Consider the following 18,569-nt stretch of genomic DNA (forward strand, 5'->3'; position numbering starts at 1 on the left):
TGAACTGATCAAAATCCTCCTTCGTCTTCTGCTGTAGTTTGTTTTCTCCTGAGACCGAAAGTGAAATGACGGCTGAGGAGGAAAAGGTGGATGAGATCGTGAGCAAAATGATGGATGAGAACGAGAAGGAAATGAAGGCTAGTAACGATATAATGGAAGAGGCCGAAAACAAAATCATGGATCAGATCAGTGGCAATATGAAGCCTGAGCTCAAAATAATGGAAGACACCGATAGCAAAATGATTGATGAGATCGGGAACGAAATGACGGCTGACAACAAAATCAACGAGGAGGTCTATGACTACGAGAAGCCTGCGATCGAGAGCGAAAAGGAGACTGTGAGCGAAATGTTGGATGAGGTCGAGAGCGAAATGGAGGATGAGGCTGAGTTCGAAAAGAATGCTGAGAGCAAAATGGAGGCTGAGATCAAGAGCGAAATAGAGGATGAGGCTGAGTTCGAAAAGAATGCCGAGAGCGAAATGAAGGCTGAGATGGACAGCAAAAAGGTGGCTTAGAGCAAAATGATACAGATAAACTAAGAACGACTCATGAAATGGACGAAGTGGAACTTGAAAAAGCGGCATCAAATTTATATCCATTGTTTGTAATCACATGTTTAACCATCAAACATGGCTGTAGTGATCAGGTGTCCACCTAACATGTATATGATATATATACAAATATGTAGTGTAGTTTTGGTGACGGGTTTCTGTAGTTTTCTACAAGCCGAGTTTGTTTCTAATCATGTCTCTCTCTGTTGTGTTCATGAAGACCTGCTCTGATGTTTCTCTGTTTCATTGCTGGATGAATAAAGTTCCTGCAGCTGTGAAATGGTTCATGTACAGAAAAAGACTGTAAGAAGTGTTTAAATCATCCTATAAAGGAAATCTTTGTTAAACTTCCTCAGCTAATAAATGAAATGAAACAGACTACAGACTCTGGACAAGTTCTGATTTTTAATCAGGTGTGGTTCTCGGGGGGGGGGGGGGCAGAGGGGGCCAGTGTCCCTGTAATATCAAGCCTGGAACCCCATGTTTAATCATTTTTCACCCCACATTTATCCTCCTAAAAATCAGACAGCAGCCAGGCCAGCTGACCCTCCCACTATTCTGTCTTTCAGAGGTTGAAGCAGGCTCAGTTTTAAAGAGTGAAGATACTGGTATCATATGAAACTAAAAAACTAAGGAACCATTAGTACCAATCATGTCATGCTCACATGTTGGGAAGAACACTAAATAACGCTCCGAAGTTACCGTAAATTTTGGCAAGGAAAAACTGGCCTGGCCATTTTTAAAAGGGTCCCTTGACCTCTCACCTCTAAATGTGACGTGAATGAAAATGGGGTTCTATGGGTACCCACAAGTCTCCCCTTTACAGACATGCACACTTTATGATAATCCCATGCTTTTTTGGGAAAAGACATGCATTTGTTTGCATGCCCTACAAACGTGTTATTTTCGCCATGTACATGTTTATGACAAAAAGATATTTCAATTAAATATTACATGGGCCTTACCTTCCGCCATGGCTGCAGAGACACAACCTTGTCTAAGACCATTCTGCTCTCTCCCTGCATTATTTTGAAAACCAAATTTGTGACTAAGTTTGTTTAAATCAATTCATCCATTTCGGTCATTTTCAGTTTAGATAACTCAAATACTCATAATAATAATAATCAGAAGTATCAGGGCAAAACCTTAAGTAGGCCTATCCTTTTTATTAATCACTTGGTCCGACAAGCATATTATTTCTAAATATGCATAATATACGTCCCCAGAAATCTTAAACCGAAATTTGGGTGCCTACTAATGCCTCAGTTAATCCTATATTTTGAATATATGTTTTTAATCTACTTAAAGTGTATTACACCTTTTAACGTTGTTTGTGAACCATACATAAAGTGACTCCTTTTTAATGTTACACATGCTTAGAACAACATATAGAATAGACTCTAGTTCATGATAATCAACTGTGTTTACATTTCCCTTAGTTTCATGTCGTCGAAGTTGAATTCTAACTGTTATGTTGGAAACTTGTATCTCATCAAAGCCCACAGAATCTCACAGACACAGCGGCCTGCAGTCTGTTTCAGAGCGACCCCTCCCCTTTCTCTGTTGCTGTCATTTGGACTGACTGTTTTAATATGCTGAGATTAATCTTATCCCTTCATCTACTGTGTAATCAGCGCACATATATATCTTCATATATGGGCCTGTCTGTTGTAGTGTTTCATATACTGTACCTACATGTTATTATAACAAGGTTCATCTATGTAGTGTAATTGGTTAGTTCATTTTACTTCAATTGACCAGGTTTTATTCAGTGGTTTATATCATATAGGTGTTTGGTACCGTTATGCAGCTAATACAGCCCAACTGTCAGATATGGAAGAATTAAACATGTGAAGCAAATTACCTAGTACTAGTCCTGCAAAATGAGTTTAATTGAAAGAATCAATATAGCTTATTACATGGGAGGAGTGCTGTTGTCCCGCCAACTAAAAGCTGGACCCCTTCCTCAGATGATAAGGAGAAGTCTGGTGTCTTCTGTTCTGCTCTTTCCTGCCTGCTTGTATTATAATGCTCTACATGAACACTGATACAGATACATTCTCAGATGTGAAAGAGTTTGATGATTAGGCTACTAAACAAAGTTTGAGTCAATTAATAAATAACGTTAGTTTAAGAAATTGATAGTTAATATTAGATGCAAGAATAATTAAGAAATCAATCAACAAGCTAACTTAAATTAGACCACCCCTAAATTTAGACAATGAAACTGCTTTGCAATCTTCCCTGGTGCTTTTTAAACTCTCAACTTCTGAATGGTGCAATAACACCTAAACTAAATTGAATTGGTAGGCAAACGTCAAACTACAAATTTAACTGAGAGATAACAGTCACTGAATTGACTTTGGAACATTTGATCTGTTTCTATTCATAAATGTTCATCGTTTTATTTGTTTCAACATTCATTCATTATCATTATCACCATATTCTGTCACTGGTTTAGTCATGTAATTGGTTAAATAAACATTTCATTTTATAAAGAACTTGGTTATTTGATGTGTGTGTATATAAAACAACTCGAATCACTGTACACTGCCCCCGAACTCTGAGGCATCCCTGAGATTATGAGACATAAGTGATTAATATAAAGCTTTGAAATTTTCAAAATGAGGTGTTGCCTGGTTGAATTCTGATATTAAAACTAATTGTGTGTGATATCTGAATCTGAGATATCACTCTCCTTCACATTTGACAACAATTCAGGGGTTAATGATTAATAATTTTGAGTTATTAATTATAGATGCATATTTTAATATAAATTAAAGATTGATTATTAATCTGCTCCATGCAATAATGCTACATGTGCGTAAACAATTCAGGAAAAACTTTAAGGCTTTTTTAAAAAAACAACAACTCTGGAATACCTCTGCCTTAGCTAACTGGCTATCCAACACTACCTTTCCTCTCTCAAACCTAGTATTCGTGCATGCCACGACAGGTGTAAAAATAAACTCAATGACCTGGTAAAGCCCCAGCAAAGCGATTACTCACCTAGATGGCCATATATGTGTACCCAAGACACAATGTTTATTGTGTTTATGCAAAAAAATATCAACTTAAAATAACAAACCAACAAGCCCCTAAGGGAGACAATGTTGCTTTTTCTCACCGGGAAAGGTAACTCCAAAGGTAAACATCCTCTATGCCCGACACCAGGAACAAACTGTTTAGTTAACCCAACCTCCACAGTTTTCTACAATTCCCTGGCCTTTTCACCCCAGGACAAAAGCATTGCTTACAATCAACCCACCGTTTTCAATCAACATTTCAATCAACATGTATTTGTATAGCCCTTTAAAATAACCAAAAGGTACCCAAAGTGCTTTACATTGACATCAGGAAATAACAGCAATAAAAACATAACATATCATAAAATCATAAAAAGGTGCATAAAAAGCACAGGGAAAATCTCACAGTGCTACTAGGTATTAAAAGCCAATCTAAATAAAAAGGTATTGAGCTTAGATTTAAAAAGTACTAGGTCAGTGACGTATATCAAGGGGTAACTTGTTCCATAGTTTAGGATCAGCGACAGCAAAAGCACGATCACCCCACAGCTTATAACTCGACCTCAGGACTTCTAAAAAAAGTTGACCCGATGACCAAAGCCCTGTTATGCCCGTGGTGAGTTAATATCTCGGACAAATAAGATGGGGCAAGGCCATTAATGTCTTTAAAAACAAACATGAAGAGCTTAAAATCGATTCTAAATCGAACTGGAAGCCAATGGAGCGAGTAAAGTACAGGGGTAATGTGTTCTCGTCTGGAAGTGTTAGTTAAAAAGCGAGCAGCAGCATTTTGCACAAGTTGGAGGTGCACGAGGGAAGACTGGTTGAGACCAACATACAGTGCATTACAATAGTCAAGTCTCGAACTAATAAAGGCGTGAATTGCCTTCTCAAGGTCCTGTCGGTTGAGGAAGGGCTTTACTTTAGTCAGAAAACGAAGCTGGAAAAAGCTCATTTGAGCTCATTTGAGGTTTTGTCAAACTTCCTCCTAGTTAGTGCCTAATTAACTATTTCAGCTATTCATTTTATTTTTGTATTGTTGTAATTGCCTGATTATATTTCATTGCGGTCCTGAAATGTTCTTGTTTCTTGTTCAACCATGTAAATCACTTTGTAACTTTGTTTTGAAAAGTGCTGTATAAATAAAGTTCATTAGAATGAGAGAAGAAGCTGAAACGTGTTGATGTTTCTTTAGTGAACACCTGGAGGAAGATTTAGATGTTGGCTGCTGTCGTTAATACTGCAATAATTCTACTTTACGATTTATACATATATCACAAAATACATGTGTGAATCCTACTGTGTGCATTTGTGAATATTGAGACTGATCTGACCCCATACATCGACGAATGTCATCTTAGTTGCCGATAGAACGATGGCAGTCAACAAGGCGAATATCGGCCTGTACCGATATTCAGCCGATAAACTGGTAAATCCCTAAATGTGTGTGTCTGTTTGTGTGTCATCAATGTGTTTATCACCTGGCAGGTGAGTTCGTGAATGGAATGGTGAACAAACAGCTTCCAGCAGTCAGTCAACATAACAGTCCAATGCTGAAACAGCATGAAAAGAGCCTGGGAGGAAATCAAACAGCTCTGAGGCAGAGACCACAGTATATATACCTGAGCAGGTGTCATGTTAAGTTGTATTGAGTTCTCGCTGCAGACATGATGACTTCAAAGATCTCCCTGACTGTTGGTGAGTTTCTTCTTTTGTGTACTTTATCAGAACTGCTTTTAGATGTTGCTTTCCAGAATTGGGGCGACTGCATCCAACGATTTCTGTAATGTAGCTTTAGTTTCTGAGCCAGTTGCACCTGATTCTGTTTAAAAGTCACACTGGTGTCCACACAGATCAGCAGGTGTTTATAAGATCAGAGATTTTCAGACAGGAAATGTCTCAATGGCAGAAAGCTGTCAACTGGAATTATTGGTTCTACAGAATAATACACATTTTGTCTTGTCAACATTCAGTACCAGCATCAGATTCTGCAGCAATATAAAACTGTGTCGTCTGTGTAGAAATGGATATAGGAAGTCTATGTCTGAGTGATAATGATGTTTGTAGAGTATAAATAGTAAAGCACAGCATATCAACTATCTGCAAACTTTTGTATCTGAAGATTTAACAAAACTCTTTGTCTGTCTTTCAGCCCTGGCAGCTGGATTGCTCCTGCTTTCTTTTACTGGTGAGAAGTTAAACCACACTCACTGAACCTCCACCAACATACACACAAGTTTATCCCTGAAATGTCCTGAATTTATTCATGAAATAACAATTATTCATACAACATGGAGGACAGACGTAAAAACACTTTGACCCAAAGTGTAATTTGATGAAAACCTCATATCTCCCGACAGTGCATAGGTAGGCGTTTATAGATAAATCATCTTAATGTTTTCCATACATCAGGGTCAGCAACTTCATAACATCTTTATAAGACAACAACTGTCCTTTTACACATATAGTACAACTTAAATACAAATTGATGGCATTTCTGAGTAGCCCGACTTATTCTGAAAACGACAATATGTGTCCTGTGTCTGCCAAAAGCATGTAAATAAATAAAGAAGCCAAGGGTGTTTAGCAGTGAGAAGTTTGTGTGTGTAAAGTCGTTGAAAACAGTTGATTTTGTGTATAGATGCTCTACCTGCCGGCAGCAAAGATGCCAACAGGTAAGAAATCATCATCTCTTCCTATATCTCCATTTGTCTCATTCTCTCCTTCTTCTCTCTGTAATATCTGCTCAGATTTTCTGTTTTTGGACTAAATGTGTTCAGAGAAAAAAAACATCTTATGTATCTCATATGAATCTGAAGGGAATCAGATGTTTTGATCAACCCGTTCTCACTCCCAACTCGTCAAATATCGATGCACAGAGGCACCCTTTAGCGTCTGTATGCAACGCACCAGGCTTTCAACCAACTCCAACGTAAACCCATCACCATCCTCATTTTTAGATGCTCTAAGGAACTAACATAGTATTTAAGAGCAAGAATTACGCTAGCAGAGTCTGGGAGGGGTGGTGGATGGGTGAAACAAACACAGGATTTCATCCAGGAGTCCGTTGTGTGTGTCCTGTGTCAAACTATATGTCAACGTTGACTTATTTTGTCACGTCAGTTGTTATTCATGTGACTTGTTACTGTCGTTAGTCCCTTGTGTCACGTTAATAGGCAGTCAAGTTAACGTCAACCACAATCTTTTACTACTGATACACAAGCGGAGCCAGAAACGGTAATCAATGCTATTTGATTTTTCATCAAAATAATCATCATCATCATCATAATTTCTGTCAACACTCTCTGGACATCCACACAAAATTAATTTGTTTTAAAATGTGTTCAATGCTTCAGAATGACATCCTGTCAGAAGAAATGTACCTGAACAGGTAAGAAAACATGAGGAGCCGGTTTGAAATGATGAAGAGTATGAGGAGGAAGGGACTGAGTTCGAAAAGAATGCTGAGAGCGAAACGGAGGCTGAGATCGAGAGCGAAATGGAGGCTGTGAGCAAAATGTTGGATGAGGTCGAGAGCGAAATGGAGGCTGACTCTCATGAATTGGCTGAGACAGATCTTGTAAAAGCAATATCAAATTAATATCCATCGTTTGTAATCACATGTTCAATCATCAGACATGGCTTTAGTGATCAATTTGTTCGGGCGGATGTATGGGTGGGACCTCAATACCATGGCTCCACCCCCTAATCACGACTGTGCAGATCATGGCTCCAAATGACGTCAAAAGCGCAAGATGGCAGCTCCCATATCCGGTATATTTTGGCTTCACTTCTGTGCAGTTGGAGGACGTGAGGAAGCGTTGTCCATCTATATACAGTCTATGGACAAGAAATATTTGGCGGGTATGTTAGTGGTTCCCAACCTGGGGGTCCTTAGATAAGTGTGAGGGATCACAAGATGATCAGAAATAAAATTATGTGTTACAGAAAACTATTACTTTTTTGGACTTTTCTCTAAGATTTCCTTTGTTTTCTTGTGAACTACTGGACACTTTCAATTCTTTGGGGCCCATAAAAATTCTTACCTGTGCTCATAAGTAGACATTGCTTCATTAACAATGTTTTTGCCCTTATTCCGAAAAAGACAATATTCCTGTTGAGCTGTTTACAATGAAAATTTATATTCCACTAATATTCCCATCTACATGCATCCGTGTATACTCCAATAAACGTAAAACGCCCCCATGACGTACGTCCTACAGCTACGTCCTTTAAATTAGTTAAATGTCCCTCCTTTACCAACTGCCACAGTTCTGCAAGTTTTGTAAAACTGTGTTTTAGTCTTTTGGTTTGTGTACAACGCATAGAGCTGGCCATACACAGACAAGAGGCAGTGGGTCGCAAACGACAGTAAAAACCCTAATTGAAAAGCATAGTCCAAATGCTGTATACATGTCAAAAGAATGCTCCTAAAACCAGAATAATATCGGCATATCCCACATGTCTGTCTATCATGTGCCTAATTCAGAATATCCAAACGGAATATGCTGTTTGCATGAACCATATAAAATTCAGAATATTTTCATATTTGCAATAATAGTGGAATATCAGTGTGCATGTAAATGTAGTCAGGGTGAGGGGTTACAAGCCAAAAGATATTGGGACCATTACTGGTCTGGATGTTTCTTTTCAATAGCTTTTAAGATTTGTATGGCATGTTAACTCAAATCAATTAAGAATAAATTTGAGTATTTCATCAGTAAAGGATGAAACACTGCATAACTACAGGATGTAGTCTATTTGTGAATATGCACTGTAACCCTAAGAGCTATAAATATTAGATGACTGGATACAAATCAACAGAGAAATACAAGGGATTACCAGGATGGAGAGTAATTCAATAGGTAAACAAAATCTAAAAATACCCCAGTGTCTGTGTGCTCTGTCAACACTAATCTCAATGCATCATAATGTTGGTCTAATTGGGTCTGTGTGTAGTATGCATTCTGAGATTATGCAGCAAAATTATGTTCATTTTGTTGACTCTTGTATACCTTAATAGTGTCTTGAATGTTATGACATTCGCATCTCATTTTCAGATAAAAACTATTTCCAAGGCGGGTTTATGGTAAAAGAACTGTTAACATTATTCACTACAATGGCTACAAAGTGAAACCAGGGGTGTGGACATTGCATATATTCATGACTCTATTCTTGTTTGATTTTGTAGAAAGGAGGCTATATTTAATAGAAATGTAATATTGCCAAAAGTAATTCTGCTGCCAAGTGAGTGATATTTTTTATAAGACTTTGTTCCAATATCATTCCTTAGACGCAAACGCCAACTCATTATTGTTGCCAGAAGATGATTCATGTGACTTGTTTGTGATTCTGTAGCCGGGGAACATCCAGCTGCTCTCATAAATAGATGCAATTGTCACCATCTGTAATGGCAATCACTGATTCATTTAATTACACACAGAGGTGTATGATGAGAGCAAATCTCAGGTGTTAACACATGTTTACAAGACGAGTTGCACGTGGTGAGAAGACAGAGCAAGGAGCTCTGTAACACTGGAGCTTAGCTTTGCAGCTGTTATTTCACAAGTGACAAATAATTTCATTGAGGACTCTCTGCAGGAGTCATTGTAGGGCAATATAGGGCATGTGATAGAAGCAGTTCTTACAACTTTATTAAGTCGATTTTGACCTCACATGTTGAATTTTCCCAAATAATGTGTTTCATCAAATTACCTCAAATTACCATCAAACTGAGCAACGTATCCTCATAAGTTTGTATGATATCTTATGTAAAATTATTCATGTTCAGCAACATGTGATGCATGTGTCAACTCCGCCTGGGCTTATAGAACTAGAGTTACAATATCATAACCACGTTCTAACTCACATCCGCCCTCTACTGGACTCTATGGTACAGTGGGTGGAGCCCGATGTATGTACGCCCTGTTGCGACACCACATGGCCCTAACCACACTGATCCAGACCAGCTAAGGATTAGACACCGCAGCCCACCTACTTCTTTATAATCTAGGCCGCTGCAGCAGAGAAGTAGGGGGCCCTAGCCAGCCCAGATAGTATGTGACTGATCTGGGTAAGGCCATGGCCTAACCCTGCAGGTGTCAAAAGACAAAAAATTGGAGACACCCTGCACACCACATTCCCCGGGTCATCATGGAGCATGGGAACATGTAGGTGTATCATGCTTTGTGTATCAAGTGCAACACAACTGACGCACACACCTCACCCTTTTCACCAGTCCTGTGTCGTTCCAGCAAGCACAGACCCTGAAAAGGAGCCCGGCATGTCCAAGAGGTAGAACTGTATGAACAGGCAAGGCGTCGCCCATGACGCCACCCTACACATATCCTCAAATCACTCCACCGAACAAGGCCGTCAACACCGCAACACGATTCTTAGAATGTGCACAGACCACAGTGGGAGGATCTCTTCTCTCCTGCCTATAGGCCACCCCGCCAGGCGTTTCCTCGAAAATACTTTTCCGGCCACACCATCACCTAAGCACACGCTGTTCAGTATGCCTGAGGTCAATGCAAGCAGCAAAGCTGTCTTGAATGACAACGCCCTTAAAGAGGAATACTCTAGAGTTCAAAGGGGTCCTTCACCAAGGCCTCGAGCACCAATGGCAGTTCCCACTGCGGGCAGGAGGCACGCACCACTGCCCTGCCTCCTGACCAATTACAGAAATCACTTCATGAAAGGGTGACCAGTCTGTCGCCAAAACCCTCATGGCAGAAAGAAATGGCTGCTTCATACACTTTAATAGTGGAATGAGACAGCCCTCTATCCATCAAACACTGTAAAGAGGAAAGAATAGACCCAACTGCACATAACAGTGGATCTAGGCTCCTTTCCTCGCACCAGTGTTGGAATCCTAACCACACGTCTTGTGACAGGCAGTGGGGGATCCCGCTCTTGCACATAGGAATAGGGTTGGGGTTAGGGTTGGGTTACTGTACCATCTACAGTATACTGTGTGCACTGTAATTGATGGGAATTTAGAGGGAAAATGGGCCAATTGAACAGCTAATTTCTGCCCTGTTAATCTGGCCATGGTCATAACTCAATGAAAAAAGTGGGAACAGGCCAAAATGACCTCACTTTACCAAAGTGGCCTCCCTCCAATGGGCCAAAACTCAAATCTTTCTCACAAGGACAGCCACACAAGAACATACACAAACAGACACACGCAGGGGCACACACACACACACACACACACACACACACACACTACCCTGAGTCACAGTCACTCCACTTCTGCACCTCGAGTGGACTAGCAAAGAGACAGGGACATGTACACGGTGATACATCTCTGGGATGACACCTCTCTTTGGCGATGAGCTGTGCAGTCACAGGCATTTAGCTGTGATGGCGACACTGACAGAAGACAAAGCCATGGGTTTACGGAGAGCCGCCGGTGGTATCTTGGAGTGACACATGGGTTATCATTGACACGCCAACAACTGTGTCCCTGGCGCGTATTTCCCATGAACCACTGAGCTGAACTGCTCCCAAAAGATAGCAAGACAGCAGATGAGGAAAGGTGAGACATTTATTTGTGGAAGGGGCCAGCTGTGGAAAAAGTCTGGTACAAAGTTGGATGGGTGACAATGAAAATAAAAGTCCAACCAGCAACATTGGATAACTTTCTTGCCAGTCTTCATCATCTGTACTTTCACTCTGTAAACCTAATTTTCAGAGACTTTTCTCTTCTTTATCTGTGATCATTCAGCTGTGATCTTTCTGACGGTTAGCCTTGTCCTATTGTCTTTTCCTGGCTCCCAGCCAGAGTGGAGATCAAGGGCCAACAAAAACAAGAATAGGCAGAAATAAACAGAGAAAGAATAGAGACCGTGGGGGTCATTTCTGGGTGTAGGCAGCCATTTGCCCTGGAGTGTTCCGTGGATTAGGGGCCAAGGCCTGGCTGCCTGATCTAAATTGCTCCACATACTGAACAGATTAAGTTAAAAATGAATGGACCAACCAAGCTGATAGAGTCAGGCTTATGGGGGGATATTGTCCTTTCAAAAACACTCCCAACAGCAGCGGCGACAGCAAGGAGGCTAAAGGCCAATGCCAGTTGGGAGATTAACATAGAGGGGGAACACACTGGCATGATAGGACGCGCATGGGTATACCCTCATTGATGCTACTGATTTAGCATCATCATTATCACAACCATTATCACCATCAAGATAAATCATCATTGCCAAGCTTGACGTCATCATAATTACCACTTTAATCAACATCACTAGTTTAATTTCCCAACCACCATTACAGTATCGGCAGCACCATCATTTCCATCTTTTTCGCCATGCTAGCGTTGTGGCTCTAGGGATGTCTATGCCGTTTGGTCTGTTGGTCCGTAGGTCCACCACTTTGATCCAGACTGAAATATCTCAACAACTATTGAATGGGTTGCCAGAAATGTTCACACCTTCGATGAAATACCTCTACATGTACTTGATGAATTGGCACTTTTTGGCATTTTCTTTTTACTGACATTCATGGTCCACAGAGGATGAATCCAAATGACCTTTTTGAGCTCCTGACTTTTCCTCAAGCGCCACCATGAGGTTGACATTTGTGGTTAGAGTGGAATGTTTCAACAACTATTGGATGGAGTGGCATCACATTGCATGCAGACATTCATGTTCCTATCATCAGGATAAATTGTAATTTTCTTTGGTGATTCGTTAAGCTTTTATTTAGTGCAACCAATACGTCAAAATCAGAATTTGTCCAATACTTAGGTTTATGGCCTCAATCTTCATATCCCTTCACTACATTAATTATCTTTATTCCTAAAAAATAATTTCACCCCATTATTTGAAAAATTGGGCTATTTTGACATTGTAGACATTTTTGATGCCTCAGGGCAACAATGTGCCATATGGGTATAAAAACCACAAGAAACATCAGATTTCTGTAGAACCTCTGTCTCTGCCTCTCAAAAAGACTTTCTGTTGGGTTATGATAAGCAGTCAAGAAATACCCAGATTATCCAGATATAACCAGATAAATATAAATACTCATACACTCACAAACACATCTACTATTAATTCCTCTCTGTAGTCATGAATGAGCTGATGTTGAGTGGATTAGGCCTGTGCAGGGATTATTTAATGACTGCTGCACAGGCTACAGCACACTGCGCCTCTGTCATGGTCTGAGGTCAGAAAAAATGCCTCATAGTAATAGAGATCCTTTACAACCACAGGGGGAAATCACTGCTGGTTTGTTGGCAGCCCATGTAATTAACCATGTTAGCGTTCTTACACTCACAGTATCTGGAAAATAAAACCCTTGTATGTCCTAACCATTAAATCCTGTGTCACATTAAGTGGATGGGGGCTATTTGACAGCGGGCTGTATAACCTAAATTCTGCAAGAAAAACACAATTTGAAATGAGTTAGTGCTGACAGTGGAGGGGAAAATGATGTGATATACTATTGATTGAAGAGGGAAGTTCTCACTTGGCTGAACATCTCAGGAGCAGGTGGGAATTCAGTCTGCCTTAGGACAGTTCAGCAGGATGGATGTTTGCTGTCGAGGGGGCTTGAACCCAGTTTGAAGGACAGCCTCCACACTCGACATTTACACCTTCTGTGTCACTGTATCACTCTACCACATGCAATGCCGAATCTGGACCTTTTTGCTACAAGAGTGACAGCCTGTCAGGAGCCAGCAGTGTTTGGTATTAGTCTATCTAATTAGCAGGGCCCAGGGCAAGGTTACACAGAAATAACCATTTTTTTCTTTCGCCAATACATCATAATGATGGTGATGATCCCATAGGGCAAAGTTGCAATCATTCACCTGCTGACTCAGCTCCAATTATAAAGTGGCTGTTTCAGCTCTATCCTTTTTCAACTCAGGCATGTCCTACAGTACCAATACCCAGATAATAGCATCCATCCCTGCTCAAAGAAAGGCATTATTTGAGACAAACTTTATAGTTTTTGGCCCTTAAAGGTACAGTGTGTAGGATTTGGCGGCATCTAGCGATGAGGTTGCAGATTGCAACCAACTGAAACTTCTCCCATTTACCAAGCGAGTAGGAAAACTACAGTGAAAACATGAAAATGTGATCGGCCCTATGTAGAGCCAGTGTTTGGTTTGTCCATCCTGGACTACTGTAGAAACATGGCAGCCGTTTTTCAAAGTTTGTTTTGTTTTTCAAAACCAAACTTTGACTAGTTACATAACATAGTTATGCTTGTTACGTTACGTAAGAAATTCTGAAGTTACATTGGTACATTATTATTTTAACACTATCAATGATGTTTTTTCTAACCTTAACCAAGTAGTTTTGTTTCCTAAACCTAACCAATCTTTTCACAGCGTTAACTGGTGTCGCATTGTGCACTTTGGCAAGCGTGATACGAGGCTGATATGAAACATATTTATGAAATATATTTTTGGTTCATAAACATGACATTCAGTGTATCCCGTGGTTTGCAGAAATGCCAAAAAAAATTCTGATGACTGGGTTGCTATAAGTGAAGCTTTATTATTAGTTGTAAAACTCAATCACTGGATAGATTCATTTGACCATAAAATTACTGGACAGAGTGACTCTCCTGACAGACAATATTTCCCATGAGGCAAAGGGTCTTAATATTTCAGTCTGATAGGAATGATCACTTGGTTGCACTTAATGGAATACAGCTGAACTCATAGCCACAGCAAATATCTCTTCTGAAATATCCTCAAACCCTCTAGCTTTATTTCAGAATTCCCTCGTGTATTACCACTAAGACCCACATACCTCCTGTATTGTTTAATTTCAACTTAATTATTCATTACACCTTTAACAGCATCTTAGGGATAACACTCAATTTCCTTCTTTGACTGTGACTCATAAACCTGGTCAGGAGGATGCAGTATCATAATTGGCATAAACAGATAAGTAATGTTCCAGATAAATGGACAGTAAATACAGTTTTATCTATTTATAACTATCAGTTCACATAAAACACTGAGCTTCCTTCCCAGTAGCATCTGGTAAGATATATTCAAGGGGCACATGTGTGTAGTCTGTATTGACTGCGATGTTAATGCAACTGCATAATTATGCTACGCTCAGAGCTAGCGACGTAGAATAAAAAGTGAAAAGGACTGCTTATGTTGGGTGGGAGGGGAGATGAATGGGTCCAACAAACACAGGACTGTCAACCTTCAACAAAATTGTATGGCAATCCATCTATCAGTCATTGAGATATTCTAGTCTGGACCAAAGTGGTGGACTGACAGACAGATATCCAATGCCTCTTGCTTGGCTATGGCTATCTTGATGGGATGATTAAGGGCCCAAACACACTAACCCAACATCAAAGAACTAGCGGTGACGAAGGCCACCAGTTGCATCGCCTCACGTCGCCTTTGTCTTGGCCAAAATGTTGCACTTGAACGCACTGCAAAGACTACAACTGTCGGCCAGCTACCATGTACATTCTGCGTCTGTGTAAAAGGAAATAACTCTCCCTACCAGCAGGTCTTGGTAGTCTGTATTTCTCATTCAAAAAGGAAAACTGGAAGACAGAGGACAGTGGATATAAAAGCTGCTGTTACGACCAAGAACATTTATTGCCAAGAAGTGAAAGTCGATTATTCGTTCCATTGCAACATCAGCGCCCAGCACACTGTAAAATAGGACAGGTTGATCTTACTTTAAAAAATCTAGGAAACCGATTGCCTTGAAAAAGTTAAGTAAACATAACTATTTATCTTATGTTGTTTACTTGATATATACTTCTTAAGTTCATGTCCATTTTTTTGTATTTACTTAATTTTGTGAAGTTGTTCCAACTTAAAAATGTCAGGTGAAATTAGCTTGTTCTTTCTAAACGTTAGCAACTTAAGTAAAACAAGTTAGTCCGACTTAACTGAACAGTTGTGTCTACTCAGTAGAATATAGGAAACCAATTGCCTTAGATAAATAAATTAATCACAAAGAATGATTCGTTCGCAGGATTATTTTTTATTTTAATAAACATTCTGAGCATGTTACAAGGCCAGTGTTTGACGACATTACCTTCCAGTATGGTACCAATGCGAATGGTTCAAGGTGCAGGGCATTTGGACTTTGTTTTGTTTTAATATACTTGTTGGCTTACCTGTTGTTTTCTGAAAAGAGTTGGCCAGTGTTCCAACATCTGTTTCACAGACTTCACAGACATCTTAATGAGAAGGTCTGGCTCATCAGCTGATTCACATGTGCTGCATTTAATGTGAGAGAGTAACAATTTAAAAGAGCTGTCGCATGCACATCACAACTCTAATTGTACATCAAATTAACATTTTAACATTTTAAAAATGTAGCTACCATTACAGGCTCTCATGTGAGGCCACATGTCAGTCTTAGTTAGATACCTTGGCTACTGTTGGCTACTGCTAACATTAGCATTAGCCTGCCAGGGGTATGAGTTATCTCAAGCTACACTTCTGTCATTTTGAACTGAAAGCAACTACCGGACGCCAATAAAACATCCGCCTAAAAAGTGACAAACAAAAGTGCCATACAAAAGTAAAACAAAATTATTTCTCTTCTTTTGTCATATTCTACCGAAATGGCCTGTGTTGAACAATGAAATACTATACATAGACTATAATAGGCGTTTCTCTCACTCACCAGTGAGTGCCTTCTGTCCGGCGTCCTCTTGACTTAACTTGTTGGCTTGCTTTCCTCACTTCCGTTTCTCTTCTCATGCACCGATTCATTTGAAGCCCCAAACACACCAACCCAACATCACACCACTCTCACTTACCTCTTAGCTTCATTCCAGATGGCCATGTCGTTGTGAAAATATCCGTTTATTTGAATGATCAGATGAGATGAAGATGAAAAATGAGAAGTGCCTTCTGTGTGTGTGTCCTCTTGACTTTACTCGTTGGCTTGCTTTCCTCACTTCCGTTTCTCTTCTTGTGGACTGATTTGTTTAAGTTGAACCGCCAATCAGAGTGATTTCTCTCAACGACGGACGCCACCGCCGATTCAAAATCGGCCAAAAAACCTCCGACACGGGCAGATTAGAGCCGACGGACGCTCACCGACAGTCCCAATAGGGTTACAGTAAGCCCGGGGAACTGTCCACTGTGCTGAAATGGACTTGTAGGTATTTTTTTATAGGTTCAGAGTGGCTTTTGGCCTGGCCAGAAGGTAATAATGTTTGTTTCCCCAGTTTTGTGTTGTACTCAATGAAATTATAAAACATGAGGTCTGAGAAGAATGAGCTTTTAGTGCAAACGTATCTCTTCAAGATGGCTTTTAAAATTCTCTGAGTTATATATTTCACACACCTTTCATTCAAGACATTTGTATCAGGCTTTTTCCTTACCTGGTAGATGTCCTTATACTTCGGCAAAATCCCCAAAAGAGATTCCTGCATTTCTACTTTGCTGAACTACAGTAATAAAGAAGCTGATTGTGTGTGTGTGTGTGTGTGTGTGTGTGTGTGTGTGTGTGTGTGTGTGTGTGTGTGTGTGTGCGTGTGTGTGTGTGCAGGAGCTACTTACTCAGGATTATGTTCTTCCCTCTGTTAAAAAAGTGTTCGTCACCACCAGCCGTTCTTTCAGTGAGCATATTATGAACTAAAATACAATTTATTAATGTTGTCACTCCCTTTAATGCGAATATGACTCAAGGGCAGGGCTACCCTTTACCGTTCCACCGCTGTGAGTCAGTGAGTCGTGCTTGCTGTGTGACAGAGACAGAGAGAGGGAAATGGAAGGGGGCGGAGAAAAGATTTCTGGATTAATATGATTGAAATATCATTGCGGTGTGATTTGGGAAAACAAAATGCAGATTAGTACTGATAAATGCTAAAGCAGCCATTGGAATCTGTGTGATGGGCAGGCCGCAAGCCACAGGGGCAAATAGTAACACATGCTGTATCCACAGAAAGCAGTGTTGAATCTACTGTAGTCATTGTTAAAACAAAAAGGTCGTAAAAGCAACATATGCCACCTTCTCTCCTACACCCTCATGTCTGTGTATTTTGTTTTCTCAATGCACCAGATGCTAGTGTAAGACCAGGACAGATGTTTCACTAGACTCTGGCTGTGTTTGTTTGCATAGTGCATGTCTCAAGAGTGAGACACTTAAAGAGACACGGGGAGGGAGATAAATTGGATCTGAAAGGAAAGTGGAGCCACAGGAATAAATTTAGAGGAGGACTATTGAAATGTTTAAACCTCCAGTATAGATTACCTGCCAGTGTTTTTTTTTACACGAATAACAGGACTGTCTTTACATTAAATAAGGATTCAAAATACTGTACTTAAAGGGCCAATGTAACTGCATTAACGTGATCCGCAGAGCGCAAAACTGCGGTACCGCCGTCTGACTCCTAAAGTAGTGTTAATATGGTAAGGATGGCCTCTGAGCAAGGCCAATGGCGTTACCACGGTTTTGCAACTCAGCGGCTCATGTTACCGCAGTCTTGGAAAGGGAGTGAGTGGACTTGGTTAGTTGCAATCTGCAACCACACCACTAGATGTCGCCAAATCATACACCCTGTACCTTTAAGGTATTTTTGAGGTATGTGTACTTTACTTGTGTTTTATACTACTTTATACTTCGACCCCACTACGTTTTAAAGGGAAACCTTTAAAAATGTTTTTCACAACATTTATCTGACAGCTATTTACTTTGCAGATTAGGATTTTACATCCTGAATATGGGATCAATAATAAAATATGATGCATTTTTATAGGATAAATTTCCCAATAGGGTATAAAGTAGTTAAAATTAGCTCAACATTGACCATCTGCTACATTAAAATGCTGCATTTTACAGGTGAATACATATAATATGGTATAATCTGGATTATGAGTGCTTTTGATTCCAATACTGTAAGTATATTCCGCTGATAATACTTCTGTACTTAAGGAACTTCGGTAACACTTTATAATAACCATCGTTTATAAAGGGTAAATTGGTATTTAATTAAACTTAGTTATTTTGTTATTTTACTGTTAAGAAACAAT

The 18,569-nt window shown here is 39.9% G+C and overlaps 1 long non-coding RNA gene across 2 annotated transcripts in view; it reads right to left on the bottom strand.

Annotated features, from left to right (window-relative positions):
* LOC141763187 (uncharacterized) overlaps positions 1 to 18,569 on the bottom strand; it is a 151,576-nt gene that overhangs the window by 128,200 nt on the left and 4,807 nt on the right. For both annotated transcript variants that reach the window (XR_012593043.1, XR_012593044.1), the window contains exon 2: positions 17,097 to 17,277. This is a non-coding gene — a long non-coding RNA (uncharacterized LOC141763187). The remainder of the gene's footprint in view (positions 1 to 17,096; positions 17,278 to 18,569) is intronic.

This window comes from Sebastes fasciatus, chromosome 24, assembly GCF_043250625.1.
Source record: "Sebastes fasciatus isolate fSebFas1 chromosome 24, fSebFas1.pri, whole genome shotgun sequence".
Classification (NCBI taxonomy): domain Eukaryota; kingdom Metazoa; phylum Chordata; class Actinopteri; order Perciformes; family Sebastidae; genus Sebastes; species Sebastes fasciatus.